Below are 22,948 nucleotides of genomic sequence, written 5' to 3'. Positions count from 1 at the left end.
GGGCTGGTGGGTGTTGGGTTATTACTCTCCCCTGACTCCTTTCCCTGCCCTTGGTCTGTCTGGTGGCCCCCAGACAGTCACCTAGGAACTCGGCCATTCTCCCACAATGGGCTGAGACATAGTTTTGGGGATGCCACACCCATCTCTGATCCTGTCTGCTAGTCTTGGAGGACAGGGGTTTCCTGTCTAGAGAGATGTTTTCAGAGCGGAAACCAGGAAGTAGGACTTGAGGTTGAGGTTAACATAAGCTTCCAGAAGTGAATCCACTGCCACTGGTTGCCAGATGTGTCCACATCTTTTTCCATGAGAGCCCACAGGCGGAAGGGAGTTGATTGAGGAACATTTTAAAGAACTCTTTTGTGCCCCAGGGGCCCTAAGCAGGAAAGCAGGTTGCCATGATTTAACATTTGTGTGGGGTCAACTCAGGGGCAAGGAGGTTTTAGCCTAGGAACAAAGTGAGTTTCAAATACTAGATAATAAATCCATTTTTCTTTACTTTCTTTTTTTATGCAGAAGCTGGTAATCTAGCACCTATATGTGAACAGCTTTATATGAATATTTTTGTACTTGGGTTTCTTGGTTTCTTGGGTTGGTGTGATAGGTTATATTTAAGCTCCTTGAACACTATGAATCCCCCTAATGTGGATGAATGACTCAGGCTTTGTAAATTCAGGGATGTTTGTGTGAATAAAGTTATTTGATGGCATCAAAGAAGCCAAAAAAAAAAAAAAAAAAGGAGAGAGAGAGAGAGAGAAGGAGAGAAAGAAAGAATTACTCTACTATTTTGATTTACAATCCACGAACCAGTTGGTACAATGTGTACAAATTATGGAAAAGGCTGAAATTACCAGGTCTAATCTATAATTACTTGGTTGTGTGCTTTTTCTTTGTTTTGTTATTTATAATAATATTGCTAATAATGTCAGTCTTGTATGGCTTTTTTTTTCAACATTTAATTTTTTTACTGAAGTGTAACTGACAATGTTATTCGTTTCAGATGAATCACATATTGACTCAACAATTCTAAACATTACTCAGTGCTCACCATGATAAGTGTAGTCACCATTTGTCACCATATATTATTACAACACTATTGACAATATTCCCTATGCTGTACGTTTCATCTTTGTGACTTACTTACTTTATAACTGGAAATTTAAAGTTTGTACCTCTCAATCGATTTTGCCTATCCCCCCATCTACTTCCCCTCTAGAAACCACCAGTTTGTTCTCTGTATTTAAGAGTCTGCTTGGTTTTCTGTTCATTCATTCTTTAGATTCCACGTGTGAGTGAAATCATATTTTCATGTGTGTAAAAAGGACTCTAAAGAACTGAATACTTTTAGAAGAAGCACATAAAAAAGAAAAATATATATAAAAAATTAAGCATGTAAAATAGCAAACTGGCCTGGGGTTCTACTTAGAAGTCTAAAAGGTTTTCAAGGTTCAAGTTTAATCTCTATTAATTTAGGTCAGTTTTACTTAAATATTGTTAATATTTTAATAAGCTGGTAGATAATTTTTAAAGAGTGTCTTTTTCTCCTACCTCTGAATCAAAGAGGAAAGGTTGGGATGAAAACAACTGAATATCAATATAATCTTGCCATAAAAGAAAGAGTTGATGCCCCCACTTTAAATATCAATTTCTAAAAGAAATAATAAAACATTAAAGACAGCTAGGTAACACACAGTCTTCTGAAGCATTAAATGAAGAGGTGACTCCCCACAGTTTGGGCATTTTCACGCATTTTGATTAATTAGATTTCTTACCACTTTCTCACTTAAGTATTATGCTAGATATTATAGAATGTAAATTTGCTACTTATTGAAACCATTTTTATCTTGAAAGTTTCATCATTTTTCTTGAGGAAAGAAATGTGAATCACTAATAGCAAATCAATGGAGAAAAACATGTAAGTATTCATTCAACCCCCACATATTTATGTGCAGTTTTGTCTGCCTGAGGCCCCAGGAATGGGATTGTGGGCAAAGCATACAACAGGGGTTGGTCTCTGACCTCATCATTTACTAAGTAGACAACATTAGACAGGTTAGTTAACCTCTTATAACATATTAGTTTCTTCATTTATGAAATGTTCCATATAACATCTTAAGAATTAGAAATAAAGGGTGCCTGGGTGGCTCGGTCACTGAACATCTGCCAATGGCTCAAGTCATGATCCCAGGGTTCTGGGATCGAATCCTACCTCAGGCTCCCTGTTCCATAGGGGGTCTGCTTCTCCCTCTACTATTCCTCCAACTCATTCTCTCAATCTCTCTCTCAAATAATAAACAAATAAAATATTAAAAAAAAGAATTAAAAATAAAATAAAAGAACATCTAAAACAGTACCTGGCCTATCTTATATATTTAATAAATGACAGTTGTGATTTGTGGTTATGTTTATGTCATTAGTTGCTGCTAATGGAATAAAGAGTTTAGTGTCCTACAAACCACAGAGGGTATGAGTAAAGATCATTTGTTAAGAGACAGGATTATTAAATTAATTTGAATTAATGTCTCAATACATAAGCACTTCCAGCTTTGTTCCTTGTGTGCCTAATATCCCAACATCCTAGGGATATCAAGAACAGAAATTAATATATAACTGATTCACTGATTTATAGATTCACTGAGCTCTAGCACAATTTCTACAGATATTTTTTCCCAGATTGGCAAGCAGATATTAAGCTTCCTATGGAAATCCAAAAGACAAAGAATAGCCAATTTTAACGTAAAGGAGAACAAAGTTAGAGAATTTATTGATGGATGTGTTCATTATGAAGGTGGAATAATCAAGACACAGAGATACTGGAGTAAAGACAGGCAAATGGACCAGATAAATGGACCAGATAAAAAGTCCTAACACCTATTCATACATATATGTGCACACCTGACTTATGAAAAATTTGGTTCTTCAGAGCACTAAAGGAAGGACTATCTCTTCAGTGTGTACTGAATAAATTAGGTATCAATGTGGGAAAAAAAAACAAAACCTGCCCTTATTTCACAGCCTTCAAAAATAACAAATTCCAGGTAGATGGCACCTGGAGTATAAAAGGTCAAATAATAAAGCTTCTCTAAGATGATCTACTAAAAACTTCATGATATGAAAGTGAGAAAGTTTTAATAATATACAAAAATTGCTAACCATGAGGGGAAGTGTTTAAAAATGGACTGTATTCAAATCAAGGATTTCTATCAAAGATACTGAAATGATGATCAAAGTCATCACTGAAACATCATTAGCAAAATGGAAGAAAACCTATGTATCGTGTTTAATGAATATAATATTTGCTGACTGCTTGCTACGTGCCATGGACTATGCAGGATGTTCAACCGTGTGTGTGTGTGTGTGTGTGTGTGTGTGTGTGTGTGTAGGGGCTCTATTTTGTTTTCAAAGCAGTACCTGGTTCACAGAAACTCAAAAACTACTCAATACACAAAATAAATGATTAAAATTAGTAAAACATATGTAGAAATAAAAAAGACTAAAGGAGTGATAGAACTATGGATTCAGATGAAATTATTCATGAAAAGTTGATAAATGTGTCTCACACTGAGGGAAGAAAAACAACATAAGAAAAGACAAAACAAACCCAACAGGAAACCGTGGAGGAGTTAACTAACTAAAAGTCACAATTCTGGCAATGATAAAAGCATCTAGTCAAAGTTCTTCCACTGGAGGTCTCTGTACTAATTTCCCCAGAAACTATGCACTGAACAACCATGCATGTTTAATTTTCCTGAATCAATATCACCCGTTAAAATTCGAATGCAAATATAAAATACTAAAACCATACCTTATAATTATATATCCCTGTAAAACTTCCCACCTTCAAGAAGAAGAGAAAAAGAGATACTGATACCAGGTGATCAATTTGAACACTACAAGCAACAAAACTGCATCGGTGTTTTTACATCCTATTGTGAACACAGCGCTGGTGGAGCGATACCCCCATCGGTCACCAATCTTACGTACATTAATTGTGGGCACATGACGTAGTATGTATGATCCCTAATGGAAAAATGACAAATTACACAAACACTTGCCTGTGTCTAGCATGTACCTGCAAAGGAAATCAACTCGCCTCCTGGAATAAGCCAAGCAGTAGTGACCACACCTGACAATGCTGTCTCGCACAAAATATCAGCATCTCTCCACTGGCCTTCAAAAGGTCTTTTCTCATTTGAGGTACGAAGTAGAACTTTGAATAGATATATCTATTTTCTAATAAAACATATCATAAAGCACATGGAAAGTGTTGTAACACTTGAAGGAGTGTTGTACACCCAGGAGTTGCAAAAGTAAACATACCGGGTGATGATGTAAAAGGCATTAAAAATAGTGATTATAAAAAGAGATCTTTTGGGTGGCTTAGTGGGTCAAAGCCTTTGCCTTCAGTCAGGTCATGATCCTAGGGTCCTGGGATCGAGCCCCGCATCGGGCTCTCAGCTCAGCGGCGAGCCTGCTTCCCCACCCCAACCCTGCCTGCCTCTCTGCCTACTTGTGATCTCTGTCTGTCAAATAAATAAATAAAATCTTAAAAAAAAAAAGAGAGAGAGAGAGAGAGATGTTTTCTACAGTGTATGCTATTTTAAGGAAAGTCTTCCAGGCCTCATAGGAAAATCAGTTTCTGCAAGTCTTAACATTACATAAAGTAAGCAATTAAAATATTGCCCTTTATCCTCTTATTTGAGAATCTCCTGGGTATTCCCGCTAATTAAATTAGTAAGAAAAAAATACACTTAGATGGACAAATGGAAATATTTTTGAGTTAGAACAAACTGACCTTTGACCCTGTGCATCTATAAAATCAGGCACATATTCTCTAGGCTTATTTGGGGGGCTTAAAAATGTCCTTTAATTTGTCATGATATTACAGGCATTTTTAACATACCTGATAAGATACGATCTACTAAAAGTGGTCATGAACTTTATTAGCTTCATGTGTAGCAGAAAATATAAAGTGTTCAACAATACAATTATTCTGCTGGTTCCCACAGCATTATGCTACTATCTGTAATGAACAATTCTTGTGTGAAACTTACTGCTCCCCCACTGACCCACCAACAGCTGTAGTCAGCTTCTTAAGCAACCATACCAATCAGTGCTCCCGTGTGCGATTTTCAGAATACAAATTAAGGGAAAAGGAATTTTAGCTCTTGAGCATCAAATCTTACTAGCTGTATCCCCAAGGTTCTGACTCTAAAATACACCACACATGCCGTCTATAGTATGCTTTGGTGATGCAGAAGAGACCAAAAAAAAGGGGGGGAGCCGCTCTATTTCAATTTATTAGTCCTTTCACAAATACACATCTGATCCTGCCATCCTGCTTAGAAAAATCTTCAATACATGGGAACCTGGCTCAGTAGGTTGAGCATCTGACTCTTAGTTTAGGCTCAGGTCAGGATTTCAGGGTCATGGGATTGAGCACGAAGTCAGGCTCCACATTCAGTAAGGATTCTGCCCCCTCACACAATTTCTCTAAAATAAATAAATCTGGGGCACCTGGGTGGGTCAAAAAGTTAAACCTCTGCCTTCGGCTCAGGTCATGGTCTCAGGGTCCTGGGATCGAGCCCTGCATTGGGCTCTCTGCTCGGCAGGGAGCTTGCTTCCCTCTCTCTCTCTCCCTGCCTCTCTGCCTACTTGTCACCTCTCTCTCTGTGTCAAATAAATAAATAAATCTTTAATAAATAATAAATAAAATCTTTTAAAATAAAATAATATAAAATGAAATAAATAAATCTTTAAAAAAATCTTCAATACAGGGACGCCTGGGTGGCTCAGTTGGTTAAGCAGCTGCCTTCAGCTCAGGTCATGATCCCAGCATCCTGGGATCGAGTCCCACATCGGGCTCCTTGTTTGGCAGGAAGCCTGCTTCTCCCTCTGCCTCTGCCTGCCATTCTGTCTGCCTGTGCTCACTCTCTCTCCCTCTCTCTCTGACAAATAAGTAAATAAAATCTTAAAAAAAGAAAATCTTTAATGCATCTTTACTGAGTCAAAGACCCTTGAACTAAACTATACGCCATTACACTACAATAAAAAAAACTTCAGTAAAATACAAATCTATTTACTACCCATGGTGTCCAGATCAGCTGACATAGCTTTTTTCAGAGCACGGCCTTCTACATAAAGGAAACAGTGAATTAATTTGCATTCTGGTGCAAGCTCTTTATATCATCATGTATTTGTAACTAATGGTACATTTTATACTGCACTGATAGATAACACACATACATAACTATGTCTGATTTTTATTTTTTGTGAAGACCATACAGTAAATATTTTAGGTTTTGTGGGCCATAAGATCTCTGTTACAACTATTAAACTTCTGTCTTTGTAGGATAAAAGCTTCGATGGACTGCTTAAATGAGTGGTTAGAGCTATGTTCCAATAAAACTGTATTTACAAAAACAGGCCTCAGGCCAGAATTGGCCCAAAAACCATACTTTGCTCACCACTACTTTATGCATAAAGTCTCCATTCATTGGGATCAGAGGAATAACTTTCCATAAAAATCTCTGGCATCGACCTTCACATATTACTTTACTCAGACACCCAGATTTATAACTATTGTAACATTCATGTAATGACTTGAATACATCAGGCCCTTTCTTTTCTTTGTCTCCCTTGTATCTGTCCTTCTCCTGAGCATACTTAACAACCTCTGCTCTTGGTCTGTCCTCTATACTACTTTGATTTTTCCTCCACAACTTATTTCATATATACTCTTATTTCCAAGCCCCCTTAGATTCCTAGGCTCTAAAGTCCTTGATTCAAAATTACCCCCTCACCTAAAACTTTCCTAGCATTTATATATAACTTCTTAGATGTACTCTTCACATTACATTTTAATTCACTGAATATAAAGCTTTATTCCCCCGCAGATTCTATACATATCAAGGAACAGATTTTAACTCACTTATCTACATCACCCTGTGAATCCAGAAAACCTTGCAAAGTGGCTTAAACTCACTGGTACTCAATAAATATTTCCTGAATCTGTTGCTAAAGATTAAATAAAAGTGTTATAGAATTTGTGATTTTCTATATCAAAATTCTCCTTTACAAGTGCAAGTTATCTCAATTTAAAGAAAAGGGGGGGGGGACTTAAAATTTTAGCAAAGTGCTTTTGGATTTCTCTTTCCTACTTTCATGAAATAAAAATGAAGTCATGCACAACATTTGCTGAAATTTTATACAACCACCTGGGGTATTCCCAACTCAAATTCAATATAACATGTATCAAAGCCAACTATTTTAATTAGGAGCCCCCACAGTTCCTGTTTCAATAAAGTATGACATTCACTGCAGAAAATCTTTGGGAGCCAAGTATTTACACATACACACACACACACACACACACACACATAACAGTGGATAAGTTTCAAAGTTGAATTATACAATGTAGTTGTATTTATTTATTTTCTAATTTCAAAACAGAAAATTTAAAGGCTCATTAATTATATTCTTTGTAAAATAGATTTTAGGCCAAAAAACATATATACTGGTTTCTGAGATGGAAAAAAGCATTTGAGGCTTTCAGATTGGTTTTTAAATTGTAACCTTTCTTTTTTTTTTTTAAAGATTTATTTATTTATTTGACAGACAGAAATCACAAGGAGGCAGAGAGGCAGGCAGAGAAAGAGGAGGAAGCAGGCTCCCCACTGAGCAGAGAGCCTGATGCGGGGCTCTATCCCAGGACCCAGGGATCATGACCCGAGCGGAAGGCAGAGGCTTTAACCCACTGAGCCACCCAGGTGCCCCTAAATTGTAACCTTTCAATTAGAGAGTATTAATAATAGTTTGTCATTCAATATTTGTAACAAAGCTGAGAAGCTGCAGTCATAACCACTACTACTTCACAGATAAGGAAAATTAAATAATTTGCCCGTGCTAATTCCTTTGGTGAGTACTAAAATCACTACCACACTTAGATCCTTCTCCCCATGTTTCATATTCTAAACTAGTTGTCTTCTAAGTGTGATGTCAGAACCAGCCACATTAGGATTACTTGGAAATTCACTTTAATCACCAGATCTTGGGCCCTATCTCGGCATACTGAATCAGGACCCCCCAGGGTAGAGTTCAGCAGTCTGCCTAACAAATTCTCCAGCTTACTCTGGTACATGCTAAGTTTTGAGATCCACTGCCCAAAACTACCTACACTAACAGCTAAAATAGTACCTACCTAAGTTGCCAAATCAGATGCTAATCCAAAAGGAATACTTAGAAAACAGACATTCAAGCTTAATTTTTCTTCTCAAAATGAACACTCTGTGGAAAATAAATAACTATATGATTAGAGAATTTCTTAACACTTGTTTTTTGCAACATCTCATTTTCTATTACACACTATGTAGAACACAGGCACTACACTCTAGTTAAAAAAAAAGAGAGAAAAAGAGAGAGAGAGAGAGAGAGAGAGAGAGAGAAAGTTGGCTGAGAGAGGTAAGGGTTGGAATTATTAGTCAAATATATTTGAGAAACTCAATGAGCAATTCCAGGGTACCATTTACATCCACACATACATCCACACAGATTTGGTGTAAATAATTCTTTAGGAGTTCTGTCATCAGTTCTCCATTATGCCTTTTTTTCTTTTTTTAATAACTCACACATCCTTAATGTATTTGACAAAAAAAAAAAAAAAAAAAAAGTCTGGCACATCATATGTCCTCAACTAAATATTTGTCAAGTGAATGAATAAAACAAATAAAACAACCGATGAACTGTTTTGGAGAATCAAGAGGTAAGTAATACCTTCTAATAAAAAATTTTGACCTAGATTGCAAAACAAATTAGAGTAATTTAAATTTTTTTGAGAAAATAAAAATTATTTTTAAAATTATACTTTATCAGAAATGACTATTATTAATGCAAGAATTTATTCACATGTTACTGTGAATGAAAGTTCCATTTGTTTCAGACAAATCTGTTCCAGGTTCCAAGGCAAAGGAAGTTATCAGGATAAAGAACAGTATTGCATATTGATAAAGAGGTCAATAGTCCAAGAAGATATAATAATCCTTAATGTCCATGAGCTTAACAACAGAATATCAAACTACGTGAGGCAAAGACTAATGGAATTTTTACAAAGCAAAAAACAAAAGTAAAAACAAACAAAAAAAACAGATGAATTTGCTATCATACTTAGAGACTTCAACACCTCTCTATCAGAAATTGACACATTTCATGGGCAAAAGATCAGTAAGAACAAAGGTGAACTCAACATCACTAATCAGATGAATGTAATTGACGTCTATAAACTACTTTATCCAATAACATCAGAATATACATTCTTCTCAAGCTCATATGGAACATCCACATCTAATAAGGACTGTTAAATAAAACACACAAAAAATTCTTAATACTCAACAATAAGAAAACAGATAACCCGATTAAAAAAAGGGCCAGGTTTGAGAACTGTCTCTGTCCATCACAGGTTGTGTGGAATCAGCTGGTGGGTCTGTGAGACCCAAAAATGGAGAGCTTCTTTGCTTCCCAGCAGCTGCCCCCAGTGGCTCTATGGCTGTCACCATGCTTGTGACAGCATGATTATGTTGAGTGGCCCTGGAAGCACTACGGCTATTGGATGGATTATCATGAGAAAAAGAGAAAGAATGAAGGTCAAGAGGCTCAAGAATGTTCAGGGGCATGGGTGAGCCGGGTGATGGCTATTAAGGAGGGCACGGACTGCATGGAGCACTGGGTGTTATATGCAAACAATGAATCATGGAGCACGACGTCAAAACTAATGATGCACTGTATGGTGACTATGTAACTTAATAAAATATAATAATAATAATTAAAAAAATAATGAAGGCAAAATGATGAAAGCTAAGCTCTACCATAAACAGTACCATGCCAGGAAAATACAAATGAAAAAGGCCCAAGCTGCACCAAATGAAAGAAAGATGAAAGGTCTCCACAAGGAGCAGTACCTGTGTATCTGCTGGACAGGGAGGGACAGTCCAGAGCTACAGTACTTTCCAGTATGATTAAACAAAAATAAAATGAGAAAGTGGGAAAATGGGAAGTTCTTTTGCACAAAGTTTGTGCCCAGGAAGAAACAAATATTAAAAGTCATCTGAACAGGGAAGAGAAAGAATGATGGAATAGGATGGTTACTAATGTCTGCTTTGTTGGAGATGGTTTTACTCAAAAACTATCCAAATATGAGAGATTCATTAGGCCAATGGACTTACGATTCAAAAAGGCCCATGCAATACAGCCCGAACTGAAAGCCACCTTTTGCCTGCCGATAACTTGGTGTAAAAAAGAATCCCTCATCCCAACTACACACCACTCTGGGTGTTACTACCAAAGATACTGTCATTGAGGTGAACGTGAGTGACTTGGACCTTGGAAGACAAGGAGGCAAGGTTATTTGCAGAAAATATTGCCCCGGTTACCAACAATCTTGAAAACAATGGATGGATAAATGCAGTCTTGCTTTGAGAGCAGTTTCAGACAAATAGCTCCTTATAATTACTGAAGACTACATACCAATCAGAGAAAACCACCACTACTGTCGTGGTACTGAATACCACCAAACAGCCTAATATATCTGCAGTCATCAAGAAAACTATTTATCCTATTGTAAAAAGCATTAAAATACCCCAGTTTAAAAAAGAGAGAGAGAGAGAGAAAGAGAGACAGGAAGAAGAAGAAAAAAAAAAAGAAAAGAGGCAAACACCTGAATGGACACTTCACCAAAGAAAATATGCAGGAGACAAAAAATAAGCATATCAAAAGATGCTCCATACAGATATTGTTCAGGGAAATGCAAATTAAAACAATGAGATGTTGGGACACCTGGCTGGCTCAGTTGTTTCTGCATCTGCTTTCACCTCAGGTCATGATCCCAGGGTCCTGGGATCAAGTCCCGCATAGGGCTCCTTGGTCAGTGAGGAGCCTGCTTCTCCCTCTGCCTGCCACTCCCTGGTTTGTGCTCTGGCAAATAAACAAAATCTTAAATAAATAAAATAGAACTATGAGATGTTACTATATGCCTATTAAAATGGCCAAAATCCGGAAACTAACAACACCAATAGCTGGCAAGGATGTAGAGTAACAGGAATTCCCATACGTTAATGGTGGGAATGCAAAACTGTATAGCCAATTTCAAAGACTGTTTGATAATTTCTTACAAAATTGAACATATTCTTATTCATATGATCCAGAAATTATGCTCCTTGTTATTTAGCCAAAGGAGATGAAAATTTATTTCCAGACAGAAACCCACACATGGATGTTTATAGCAACTTTATATACAACTGCCAAAACTTGGGAGCAACCAAATGTTCTTCTGTAGGCAAATAAACTTTGGTACACTGAACAATGGAATATTATTCAGCACTAAAAAGAAATGAACTATGAAGCCATGAAATGGCAAGGAGGAAACTTAAGTGCATATTATTCACTGAAAAAGCCAACTGGAAAAAGCTACATGATGTACGATTCCAACTATGTGATATTCTAGCAAAGGCAAAACTATGGAGACAATAAAGGTTAGTAATTGCCAGGGCTTTGGTAGGTAGAAGGGGAAGAATGAATAGGCTGAGCAGAGGATTTTTAGGACAATTAAGGTACTCTCCATTAATGGTGGATAGATGCCATTACATGGTTGTCCATACCTATAGAATGTATAAAACCAAAAATAAACTGTAATGTAAAATATGGGTATTTCTGTATGCCATTTAAGTCCCTCAACTGTAACAAATACAATGGCATTAATTCTAGAGAATGAAACAGAGTTCATCTTGCACATAAGGGAAAAATCTATAGATACAGATACAAAGAGAGGCTTAATATATCACACAGATGCATTACAAATAGAAGTAAGGTAGAAGACACAAAATTACTTGAAAATTAAAAATTTCAGTATGCTATACAAATGATATAGCCATTAGTTTATTGATTTCAATGTCATGCAAAAATAAGAGAGAATTCTTAATATTCCCTGAAACAATAAGAGCCAGCCGGGTTTGTGGTAAATGCATTTATTTATTAAGACCGACCTGATTTTTAAAAAATTCAATCTTGGGGTGCCTGGGTGGCTCAGTGGGTTAAGCCTCTGCCTTCAGCTCGGGTCATGAGCTCAGGGTCCTGGGATCGAGCCCCACATCGGGCTCTCTGCTCAGCAGGGAGCCTGCTTCCCTCTCTCTCTGCCTGCCTCTCTGCCTACTTGTGATCTCTGCCTGTCAAATAAATAAGTAAAATCTTAAAAAAAAAAAAAGAATTAAAAAAATAAAAAATTCAATCTTTCCAGCACTGATCTATAAGGATATTTATTCAAAACTTTACTTGTAACTTCATTGGAATTTTGAAAGTTTCATGTAATACAACTAGCAAATTGGATACTGCCCACTAGAGTCATGATTTTCTCCAAATTTATGAAATGGACTTAAAATGTTATAGGATTGTGAAATTCATAGTAAGCAAAAATCAATATAAGATACAGCCAAAACTTATTTTGGAATGCTATATAGATGAAATTTCGGTAGTAGTGGGGATTAAAATGGTTCTGTCCCCCCCTCCCCAAAGATAATAATCATAAGTATTATGTAAAATATATAAAGTTAATTCAAAAATACAAACTAGGAAATTTACAAAGAAGAAACAATTAGAGGAAAGCATAATACACACACAAACCTACAATGCAGAGTGGTAAGAACTGTGCTTTTGTGGGCTTTTTGATATGAGAAAACTGACAATCTCCCTTACCCTTTGGCTATTTTTGTAGAAAATGACACAATTATAACCTCACTGGTGAAAGGAAGCAGAGATCATAATTTGGAAGAAATTTTAGAGGAGAAATCCTAACAACAAAGCTACGCAGGTATAGGAAAGACAACAGGAAGTAAGGGAAAATGCAGATAGAGATCAGAGAAAATCTATACTCAAAAACTAGAGCTACATGGACCCAATCTTCAAAGCTGAGGTTTCTCCTAACAGTAAATTTTTAACCAGACATAATTCAAACAGCAAGAGGCACAAAGCTGTTAAGTCCTGGTAGACTTAAAGTATCAGAAGAGAGAGCCTGAAACCGACAGAGCACAGAAAAATAAAGAAGGAATGCACAAAAAAGCAACAGTGGAAAGCCATAAAAACAGAACTGAAATAGGAGTAGTTGCATATGGTGCAAGAGATAAAGTTTACAGTTTGAAACCAGATAAATTAACCACTTATTAAAACAAGAAACAAAAATCTTCATATGAACATGACAGAATCCAGAGTCACTAAAATATATTATCAATAATATCGTTTTCAATAAAAAATTTCTAGACATAATAAAATTTTTTCTAGACATGCAGGAAAAAAATGTAGTGTGATCATTATGGACTAAAAAATAACCAAATGAGTAAAGATGTTGGACATATCAGACCAAGATTTTTATGCCACCTTTCATAATGGGAACTCTAAATAAACAAACTACTAGTAATTCAGAGAATGAAATGTACAGCAATCAAAATTAAAAACATAAGATGATACATGAGCTCAACAATAGTTTGGATATCGCCAAAAACGAATGAATAAACTTTACATTAGTAAAGTTATCAGCTCAAGAACCACAAGGATAACTGATTGAAAAAAATTAACACCACATTAGAAACTTATTACACAATACAAAACAGTCCAATATTGATATAAATGGAATCCCAGAACAGGAAAGATAAAATATTTGAAAAAAATAAATGACTGAAAACCTTAAGTTTGGTAGAAAACAATGCAAGGATCTAGAAAACTTAATAATAGATACAGTATAGCCAAAATGTTATAATCCAAACATAAACAGAAAATCTTGTAAGCAAAGAAAAATGATTCATTTAATAAAGACAAACATCAATATGAATAAAAATAGATACCTGAAATGACTGAAAATATTGAAATTTCTTTTCAAAGTGTTGAATAAAAATGAACAAGAATTCTATAGCCAGTGAAACTGTCTTTCAAAACTGAAAGGGAAATAAAGAAACTTTTAAATTGAAAAAAAGGGGGAATCATTTACCAGCAGATCTTTACCATAAGAAATGCTAAAAAACAAAACAAAACAAAAAAAACCCTGAAGGAATATCTTTAGAAAGCCTGCAGAAATAACACAAACTAGGAATTCAGATGGATTAAAATGATGTTCTTAAAAATTATATATATATATATATGCAATTTTATATATCTTACTTATATATTTTAAATTATATATGCAATATATATATGTGTGTGAACTCTTTTTTTTTCTCTTAAAGGCATAATGCCTTTCTCTTACTAAAAGGCATAAGACAGAACAAAGTGAAAGTAACAACATTGTTTTGATAGGCTTGTAATTCTGTAAAGACTCAGAGAGGTGGCTTTTTTTTTTTTTTTTTTTTTACAAATGTCTGATTTTCAACAACAAAAAAAAAATCACAAGATATAAAACACAGGACAGGGACTATAAGTAAATATGCCAACAAACTCCTTCAAAAAATTGAATCGAACAGTTCCTAACTCACTCTATGAGGCCAGTACTTCCCTGAAAGCAAAGATAAACACAAAGACACAAAGACAAAAATATATATAGACACTAAAATATATATAGACACTAAAATATATATATATATAGATAAAACACCCTACTGACCAATTCCCTGACAAATATGTAAAAACGCTCATCAAAATACTGGCAAGCAGAATGCAGCAGGAAAGAAAAAATTGTACACCATGACCAAGTGGGATTTATTCCTATAATGCAAGGATGGTTCAACATACTACAATCAACAAGTGTAACCCACCCTCATCAACAGGATGAAGGAAAATAACTATATAATTACCTCAATTGAAGCAGAAAAAACACTTGAAAAACCACAATGCCCTTCCATAATAAAAGTACTCAACCAAGTAGGAACAAAAGAAAACTACTTAACATAATAAAGCCCACAGTTAACATCAGACTCAGTGGTGAGAGACTGAAAGTTTTTCCTCAGAGGAACAAAACAAGGAGGATTGCTTTCACTATTGCTATTTAACATATTATTGGAAGTTCTTAAACAGAGGAATTAAGGAGGAAAAAGAAGTAAAAGACACCCAAATTGTAAGAAAAACTAGTAAAGTAACCTCTGCAGACAATACAATCTTCTATGTAGGAAACATGAAAGCTTCCACCAAAACCAAACCTCACAGAATAAAGAAATTAAGCAAAATTGTGGAATACAAATCAGCATGCAAAAGCCAGTTATGCTTTCACACTAATGTTGAATAATCCACAAAAGAATTAAAAAAAAAACCCTATTCCATTTATAAGCACATGAAAAAGGATAAAATGTTTAGTAACAAACTCAACCAAAAAGGCAAAATACTTGTACACTGAAAAACTATAAAATATTTCTGAAAGAATTTAAAGACAAATTAATGAGAGTACATCCCCTGTTCATTTATCAGAAGACTTCATATTATGAAAATATCAGTAATGCTCAAAGGAATTTACATAGTTAATGCAATTGTTACCAAAATCCCAATAATTTTTTCCACAATACTAAATAAATCCATTCTAAAATTCATGTGAATCTCAAGGGATCCCAAACAACCAGAACAATCTTGAAAAAGAACAAAGTTAGAGGATTTATACTTCTTGAAATCAAAATTTACCAAAATATGTGGTAAGCCACAATAAGCAAAACAGAATAACACTGTCATAAAGACAGACATAAAGATCAATAGACTAGAAAAAAGAGTACAGAAATAAACCCTCACATATATGGTCAAATTTTGACAAGAGTATCAAGACTAGTCAATGGGTAAAGGACAGTCTTCTCAATAAATGGGGCCGGGAAAACTAGATATCCATCTGCAAAATAACTAAAGTGGACATTTACCTTGCTTATAAACTCAAACTAAATCAAAGTTTTAAATGTAAAAGCTATAAATCTCTCATGAGAAAACTTAGGGGAAAGACCCTGTGTCTGCATTTGGTAACAATTTCTTGGAGATGACACCAAAAGCAAAGACAACAACAACAATCAATAAATACATTGGGCTACATCAATATTGATACTTCCGTGCATCAATGGACCCTACCAACAAAATGAAAAGTAAACCTACAGAATTTGAGAAAAATATTTGCAAATCATATTCTGATAAGAGATTAAAATCCAGACTATATAAAGAACTCCTACAACTCAACAACAAAAAACTAAAAACCCAATTCAAGATGAACAAAGGACCTGAACAGACATGCAAATTACCAGTAAACAATAAAAAGATGGGCAATGTCACTATCCTTAGAGAAATGCAAAATTAAAACCATAAAACCACTTTACATGCATAAAATGGTTATCAAACATAAAAAATAAGTGTTATCAACAAGGAACACATGTAATATATGTAAAATGTCATGTGATATACATTTTATCACAATAAGAAAATTTTAAAAAATTTAGCACAATTGGGGCACCTGGGTGGCTCAGTTGGTTAAGCAACTGCCTTCAGCTCAGGTCACGATCCTGGAGTCCCAGGATTAAGTCCCGCATGGGGCTCCCAGCTCCACAGGGAGTCTGCTTCTCCCTCTGACTTCTCGCCTCTCATGCTGTCTCTCACTGTCTCTCTCTCAAATAAATAAATAAAATCTTAAAGAAAAAATTTAGCATAATACAAATTTAAGGTTTTATTATTTTTAAAAAATCATTAGCTCTATTGAAATCCAATGTTTAGTATCTTCCAAAGTTTTGCTTTCTCTTACCATTATTCCATTAAAAAACATAGACTTTTTAATCTTATCATCATATATATAAATACCCCCTCAAATCTCCTCTAATTTACCCAGAGTATTACTTATATTATAGTTTCCTACAGGTGCAATGACATGACAATGACTGAGAAGCACAGCTGTATTTAAGCCTCCTTGCCTAGTTATTGGCCAGTTAATTTAGTTGTAGGAATATAGGAACCGAAAGTCAAAGGAGAAACTGAAGGGAGCAGAAATATAGCACTCTGGGGCGCCTGGGTGGCTCAGTGGGTTAAGCCGCTGCCTTCGGCTCAGGTCATGATCTCAGGGTCCTGGGATCGAGTCCCGTATCGGGCTCTCTGCTCAGCAGGGAGCCTGCTTCCCTTCCTCTCTCTCTGCCTGCCTCTCTGTCTACTTGTGATCTCTCTCTGTCAAATAAACAGATAAAATCTTTAAAAAAAAAAAAAAAGAAATATAGCACTCTGTCTCAAAAAAGTAGTATCTGTAATAGAGAGACAACTGTGTAAAGATACTTTCCTTTAAAAGGCAGTTTTCCTTAGTTTATAATCTAAAATCAGTATCAGCCTGCTGGTGTAGGGGGAAAAAAGTAAGTACAAGCAGCCTGTTAGCAGGTAATAGGCTGGTCAGATGTAAATGACAATCACATATATGCAAATGAAGCAAGGTTTTCTGGTCAGATTCTTACTCCTTCAATATTACCAGGGTCTGGAAAACAAAAAAGTATCATATGCTCAAAATGGAAATGATTCCTTTATTGCAATATTCACAACTGGAAAGACCTTGCAAGAGGTTAAAAGCTATGCTGTCTTCAGAACCGAAACATTTCTTCTGTACCATGTTTTGTTTTCTTTTTTAAAAAGCTGCACTACACTTAACCAGAGATTAAATTAGTAATAGAGCAGCCATGGTACATAAATCTATTCTCCTGCATTATCCACAAAAAGCTGACCCTCGGATTTAGACATTCACCGTGAGAGAGAAAATTTGATTCTTGTTCTTAACCTCCTCACAGTCACGTTTACTTGAGGGGCTTCCTGTCGTGCAGTTCCTTCCCTGTGCTTTGCCACTGGAGTTCAGTAGCAGTATTTTAATGCCTTGTACGCTTTGTTAAGGATGATCGTGAATTATCACACTTTGACCTTGGCATTATTCTACAGCACCCCTCATCAACAACTGCCATTATCAGTTATTTATAGCATCACTGGTCTGTAATGGATGTAAATACTGAATATATAAAAGATGTAGATCATGTAGGAAGTCTTTCGAATGTAAACAAACACCACCACAGCATTTGGCAGCTCATTCCCTTTTTTCTAGTGACAGGAGCACAGAATGGTCCAACGGGAATCTCACGAAGGCAACACTATCAATGAAATGCAAATGATAGCAAGCTACAGCAGTTAAGTACTGTTAAAAGGGAATTCTTTCTTGATTTGAACGTGAACACTGAAAAAATCTAGTATAGGACACCTTAGGACCTGATATTTCCATCTCCTAAAAAGCTTATCATGCCCTTTCCTTTTAGACAGTGCTTTGAAATAGGCTGATTCTATTGACTAGAACTACTGGGTGTTCATATGCAGATGTTCCAGAAGTTTTGTTGATAAAAAATTAAAGCACTGAATTTAAGAATTTAAAATAACTTAGGAACAAGATATTTAATTTTTTAAATCTACATTTTCTAGTTAACTTGATAAAAGCTTTCCCAGAGTACTATTTTGAGTTCATGACGTCCTAGCCAACAGTATGACTGTGTTTGGTTAGAAAACTTTGTATTTAATTTAAAAGAGACTGAGAAGTAATCCCTGGTAGGAAATTTAGATCTCTAAAGAGAATAGGAGAAAGTTTAATTTTAAACCTAGTGATTTCCCCAAAGAAATTCTAGTTCAAGACATTTTTCTCTTTTTTTATGAGAAACTTTATACAACTCATGTTAAATATATCCAAAGTGAATAAAAGTAATGTACTTGTGCATGTGAGTTAAGAATATAAGACAGAAGGAAATAATTCATAAAAGCACTACAATTCTATCTATAGCAGCTTAGAAAAGAAAAAAAATATTTTTATCCTCAAGATTTTATTATTGTCACCGATCTCCTTCGGCTTTGCCTTCAGCTCTTTTTTTGTAAGGACACTTCTCCCTCGGCCCAAATATTAAATGTTTCATTTTTGTCGTCTTTTCATCATTCATGGTATCCCTTTTCACGTAGCCACCTGATATGAGATAAGCCCTAAGCTAGGTGTTGACGACAACAGTCAAATTCATCAACACCTTTTCCTTTGAGATGTTCACAGTATCATGAAGGAGGCAGACAAGTAAGTTAATATGGATGGCATTCTGGGACATATGCTGTAATAGAAATAACACCCATAGAAGAAATATTTGAATCAGACTAGGGAGAGGGACCAGGAAAAGTTGCCTAGGAGAGCTGACTTTCAACTCAGTTTCAAAGGTTAGGTAATTATTCAATGAAAGCAGGATCTGTGAGCTTCTGACTCCCAATTCAATTTGGCTAATATAAGACACTAGCAAGAGACTGGAGGGTGGGAGGAAAAATCATCCCGGATACTTATATCCACAACCCCATGCTCTCTGCATCACCAAGGTTCTGACAGGGAGCTGTGCTCTTTTAAGGGTTTTTCCCTTTAGGGGCAATGCCTCTTCTGCAGCTCCAGCTTTTCCTGTGTTTGTACAACCCAGTCTCCTTCCTTTGTCCCTGTGAGTTTAGAGATGATGATAATGGCTTCATTTTTGCTGGTCTCGGGTGCCTCACCGGCCCTGCCCATGTCCAGGATGAGTTCACCATGACATCAAAGAGGCCAACTGCAAACCTGGCAGTAAAAACTGGCATAGAATCAATTTTTCCTATTACACTGTGAGCCCTTTAAAGGTAAAGAGGTACCTTTTCTGTCTCAGGTACCTCAACTTTTAATACAGCACTTGGAACAAAAGAGTTCAATGAATGTAAATTTCCAAATTCAGAGGAAAAAAAGATGCAATTCAATCTTCAGAAAAAAATTATTTTGCTTTTGGAATATTATAAATCAAGTACAGCTAAACTAAGAAAGAAATGCAAGAGACTTACAATGGATGGAGTAAGATTTTGTTTTAGAACATTAAAAGAATGGTATTATACTTTATAATCTGGGTTTTAAGCTTATATTGCAAATCAGAATTAGGAAAGACAAATAAATTGGAAATGATAGGATTTAAGGTCTTCCCATTACCATAATTCTAAATTTAACAGTTGTTATATAATTGTTAAAGGAACCAAAATTTCTTTGGTTTTTGCTTGCCAACTGGATTTCATCTAACAGAGGAGATGTATGCAGTTTAAATTTATTTTTAGAGGACACATGGCAATCAGAGTAGAACTTGGGCTTTTTCTAATGTAGTGATTTTGACTTTCTAATTAGAACCTCCAAAGAACAATAGTCACCAATACTTAATAATTTATAATACCTCTTTTTTCTTTCTTCTGCTTACTTAATTCTCTCACTTACCCTGCAGTTTATAAAAGAAAAAAAGTATTTTTTACCAAAATATATCCACTTATAGTTCTGATCACATTTATATTTGGCCATATTTATGTTCTTAAACTGAAACTTATTATACGTGGAATTCTCTTTAGTATATCCTTATGGTGCTATGTCAGACTTTACATGAAGTTCCATGGATTTTTATTGTTAAAGTCGTTCAGTATTTACAAACTAATGCTATGAATCATGTCAAGATTATGGAACCACTGAAGGAGGTAGAAGGCAATGAATTTAATGATTACATGTACATTCTTTGTCAGAGTTTGTTGGTTGAATACTGGAAGCAGTCCATAAAAAATTACTATATTACTAATTCCCATTCAAGATTTCTTTGAAACAAAAGGTATGTTTACCAAATTCTCAATGATCAAAGAAAAACTAGCAGTGTGATTTACATTTTCTCAGATATATCAACATCACACTGCATACGGACAAACTAAAACTTCAAGAAAGAAAAAAGCTCACTTACGACACTGTCACCAGATCACAAATGTGGCAAGTACAAGAATTCATATTGAAATTGAAGGTTTTCATAGTACAAATTGATAGTAATGATATTACATGTTTTCTAACATAAATCAACATGTAGCTTAATTTAGATATAACTAGTGGCATTATATACATGGTCTACAAATCTACAAAAAGAATTTCAAGAATGCTTTGTTGATATCGATGAATGTAAAGTTGCTTTTCAGGACCCTGAGTGCATCACATTTACAACTGGATACCATCTAGGTCCAAGTCAATAAACCAGAGAATGACCCTAAAGATTAACTGAACAAACTCCACAACTAAATGAAGAGAGGCAGCTACACCTGAAAGGTTCAGAAGGTCAGAAAGGCAGAGGGAGGCTGCCTGAAGCAAGGAGGAAGCTGCAAAAGCAGAGAGGGCAGAGAAATGGGTCCTTGCACCAGAGGGCTCACTCATGTGGGGAAGACTAATCCTCATAACATGTGGCTTTAAAAACCAGAGAGGCTGAATTCTTGAAGTTTGTAAAATCAATGGGACTTGGAACCTGGAGCTTTGAAGGTCACCTGACTCAGCAATGGGTGAGCCAAGAGGACAAGAAATATTAAGTTGCAGCCCTTAAATAGACACCAGCCTGTGTGGAGAGGCAAATTGAAAGGCTGTTGATATAATAATAGGGGTAAATGAGAGACGTATCTGTTCATATTGATTTTGGACCATGTTGGGGGACATCCTTGAAAACCATTTTCCTCCCCTGACCCTCAGCATAAACAGAGACATCTGCAGGAATCTGGGCTGCATAGATACTTGTAGTCTCAGAGCAAATTTTGTTAAAGCTGCCTGCACAGCACAACCAACCGCCTGGAGCACAGCTGCCTCCATGAGCCCTACCCAGTTTCCAAACAAAGCCCAGATGCATGCCACCAGTCACTTTCACAAACCAAGCCCAGCAATGCCTAATCATCAATGCATACTGAGCCCAGGTTCGCACCCACAGTCACCCCTGCTTGCAGCCCCCAGTCACCACGGCACACTGGGATCCAGCATAAAACACAGGCCCTAGCAAATTTTGCTAACATTGCCACCACACCCCCAAGGTCCACAGCAGACAACCCCCACCAGAGCTGGCCAGCCTGTGTCCCACTAACACCACAAAGAGCAAACAGAGCCCAAAGGCAGAGAGTCAGTGAGGAAAAAAGAAAAAGTGACTCAGACATAGTAGCAGGACATAAGCATCACATATAGGATACTCTCCTGAAGAACGAGTTTCTGGTGACAGGGGACACTGCACTGCAGGGCACTCTGGGATCTCCTCTTCATAAAGTCACTGCTTCCAAGAGCAGAAGACATAGCTGACAGACTTGACACACAGAAACGGACACAAAGAGGCAGACAATGTGAGAAGACAGAAATTTATCCCTGCACTAACTGAATTTAAATTTAAAAAAATAATGATTTTTTTTAAAAAAAGACATTTATTCCAAATGAAAGAACAGGACAAAGCTAAGGCCAGAGATCTAAGAAAAGCAGATATAAGTAACATGCTTGATAGAAAATTCAAAGCAATGATCACAAGGAGACTCACTGGGCTTAGGAAAACAGTGGAAGACTTGAGTTCAACCCTTAACACAGAGATGAGGAATAACAGTGGAGATTAAAAGCCTCAAGAAACAAAATGAGAAACACGTTTGATGAAATGAGTAGGAGGATTAAAGAAGCAGAAGAATGAATGAGGGACCTAGAAAGCAGAATAATGGAAAGTAATCAGGCTAAACAAAAGAGAGAAAAAAGAATTACACCAAATGAGATTAGACTGAGGGAACTCAGGGGCACCATCAAACATAATAACATTCATATTATAGGAGTCTGAGAAGAAGAAGAAAGAGAAAAGGAGCCAGAGAATTTAGTTAAAGAAGTAATAACTGAAAACATCCTTAATATGGAGGAGGAAACAGACATCCAGATCCAGAAGGCACAAAGAACTCCCATCAGAATCAATAAAAGGCCAAACAAAGACATAATGGAATCAACTCTGCAAAATATAATAATAAAGAAGAAAAAAAAATTCTTAAAAGCAGCAAAAGTAGTCAGCAACCTCCAAAGGAAAACCCCTTGAGGCTAGGAGATTTTTTACCAGAATCTCTGCAAGCCAAAGTGCCATGATATAATCAAAGTTTGGAATGGGGAAAGTCTGTAGCCAAGACCACTCTA

General features: G+C 36.0%; 1 protein-coding gene and 1 pseudogene across 1 annotated transcript in view; one reads left to right on the top strand and one right to left on the bottom strand.

Annotated features, from left to right (window-relative positions):
• The window catches only part of MALRD1 (MAM and LDL receptor class A domain containing 1), an 838,152-nt gene that overhangs the window by 485,636 nt on the left and 329,568 nt on the right, over positions 1-22,948 (bottom strand). The window lies entirely within an intron of this gene.
• On the top strand, positions 9,557-10,467 carry LOC122892305 (annotated as a pseudogene).

This window comes from Neovison vison, chromosome 12 (assembly GCF_020171115.1).
Source record: "Neovison vison isolate M4711 chromosome 12, ASM_NN_V1, whole genome shotgun sequence".
In the NCBI taxonomy this organism is placed as follows: domain Eukaryota; kingdom Metazoa; phylum Chordata; class Mammalia; order Carnivora; family Mustelidae; genus Neogale; species Neogale vison.
The sequence above is the reverse complement of the archived record's forward strand: the minus strand, read 5'-3'. Positions and strand labels throughout refer to the sequence as shown.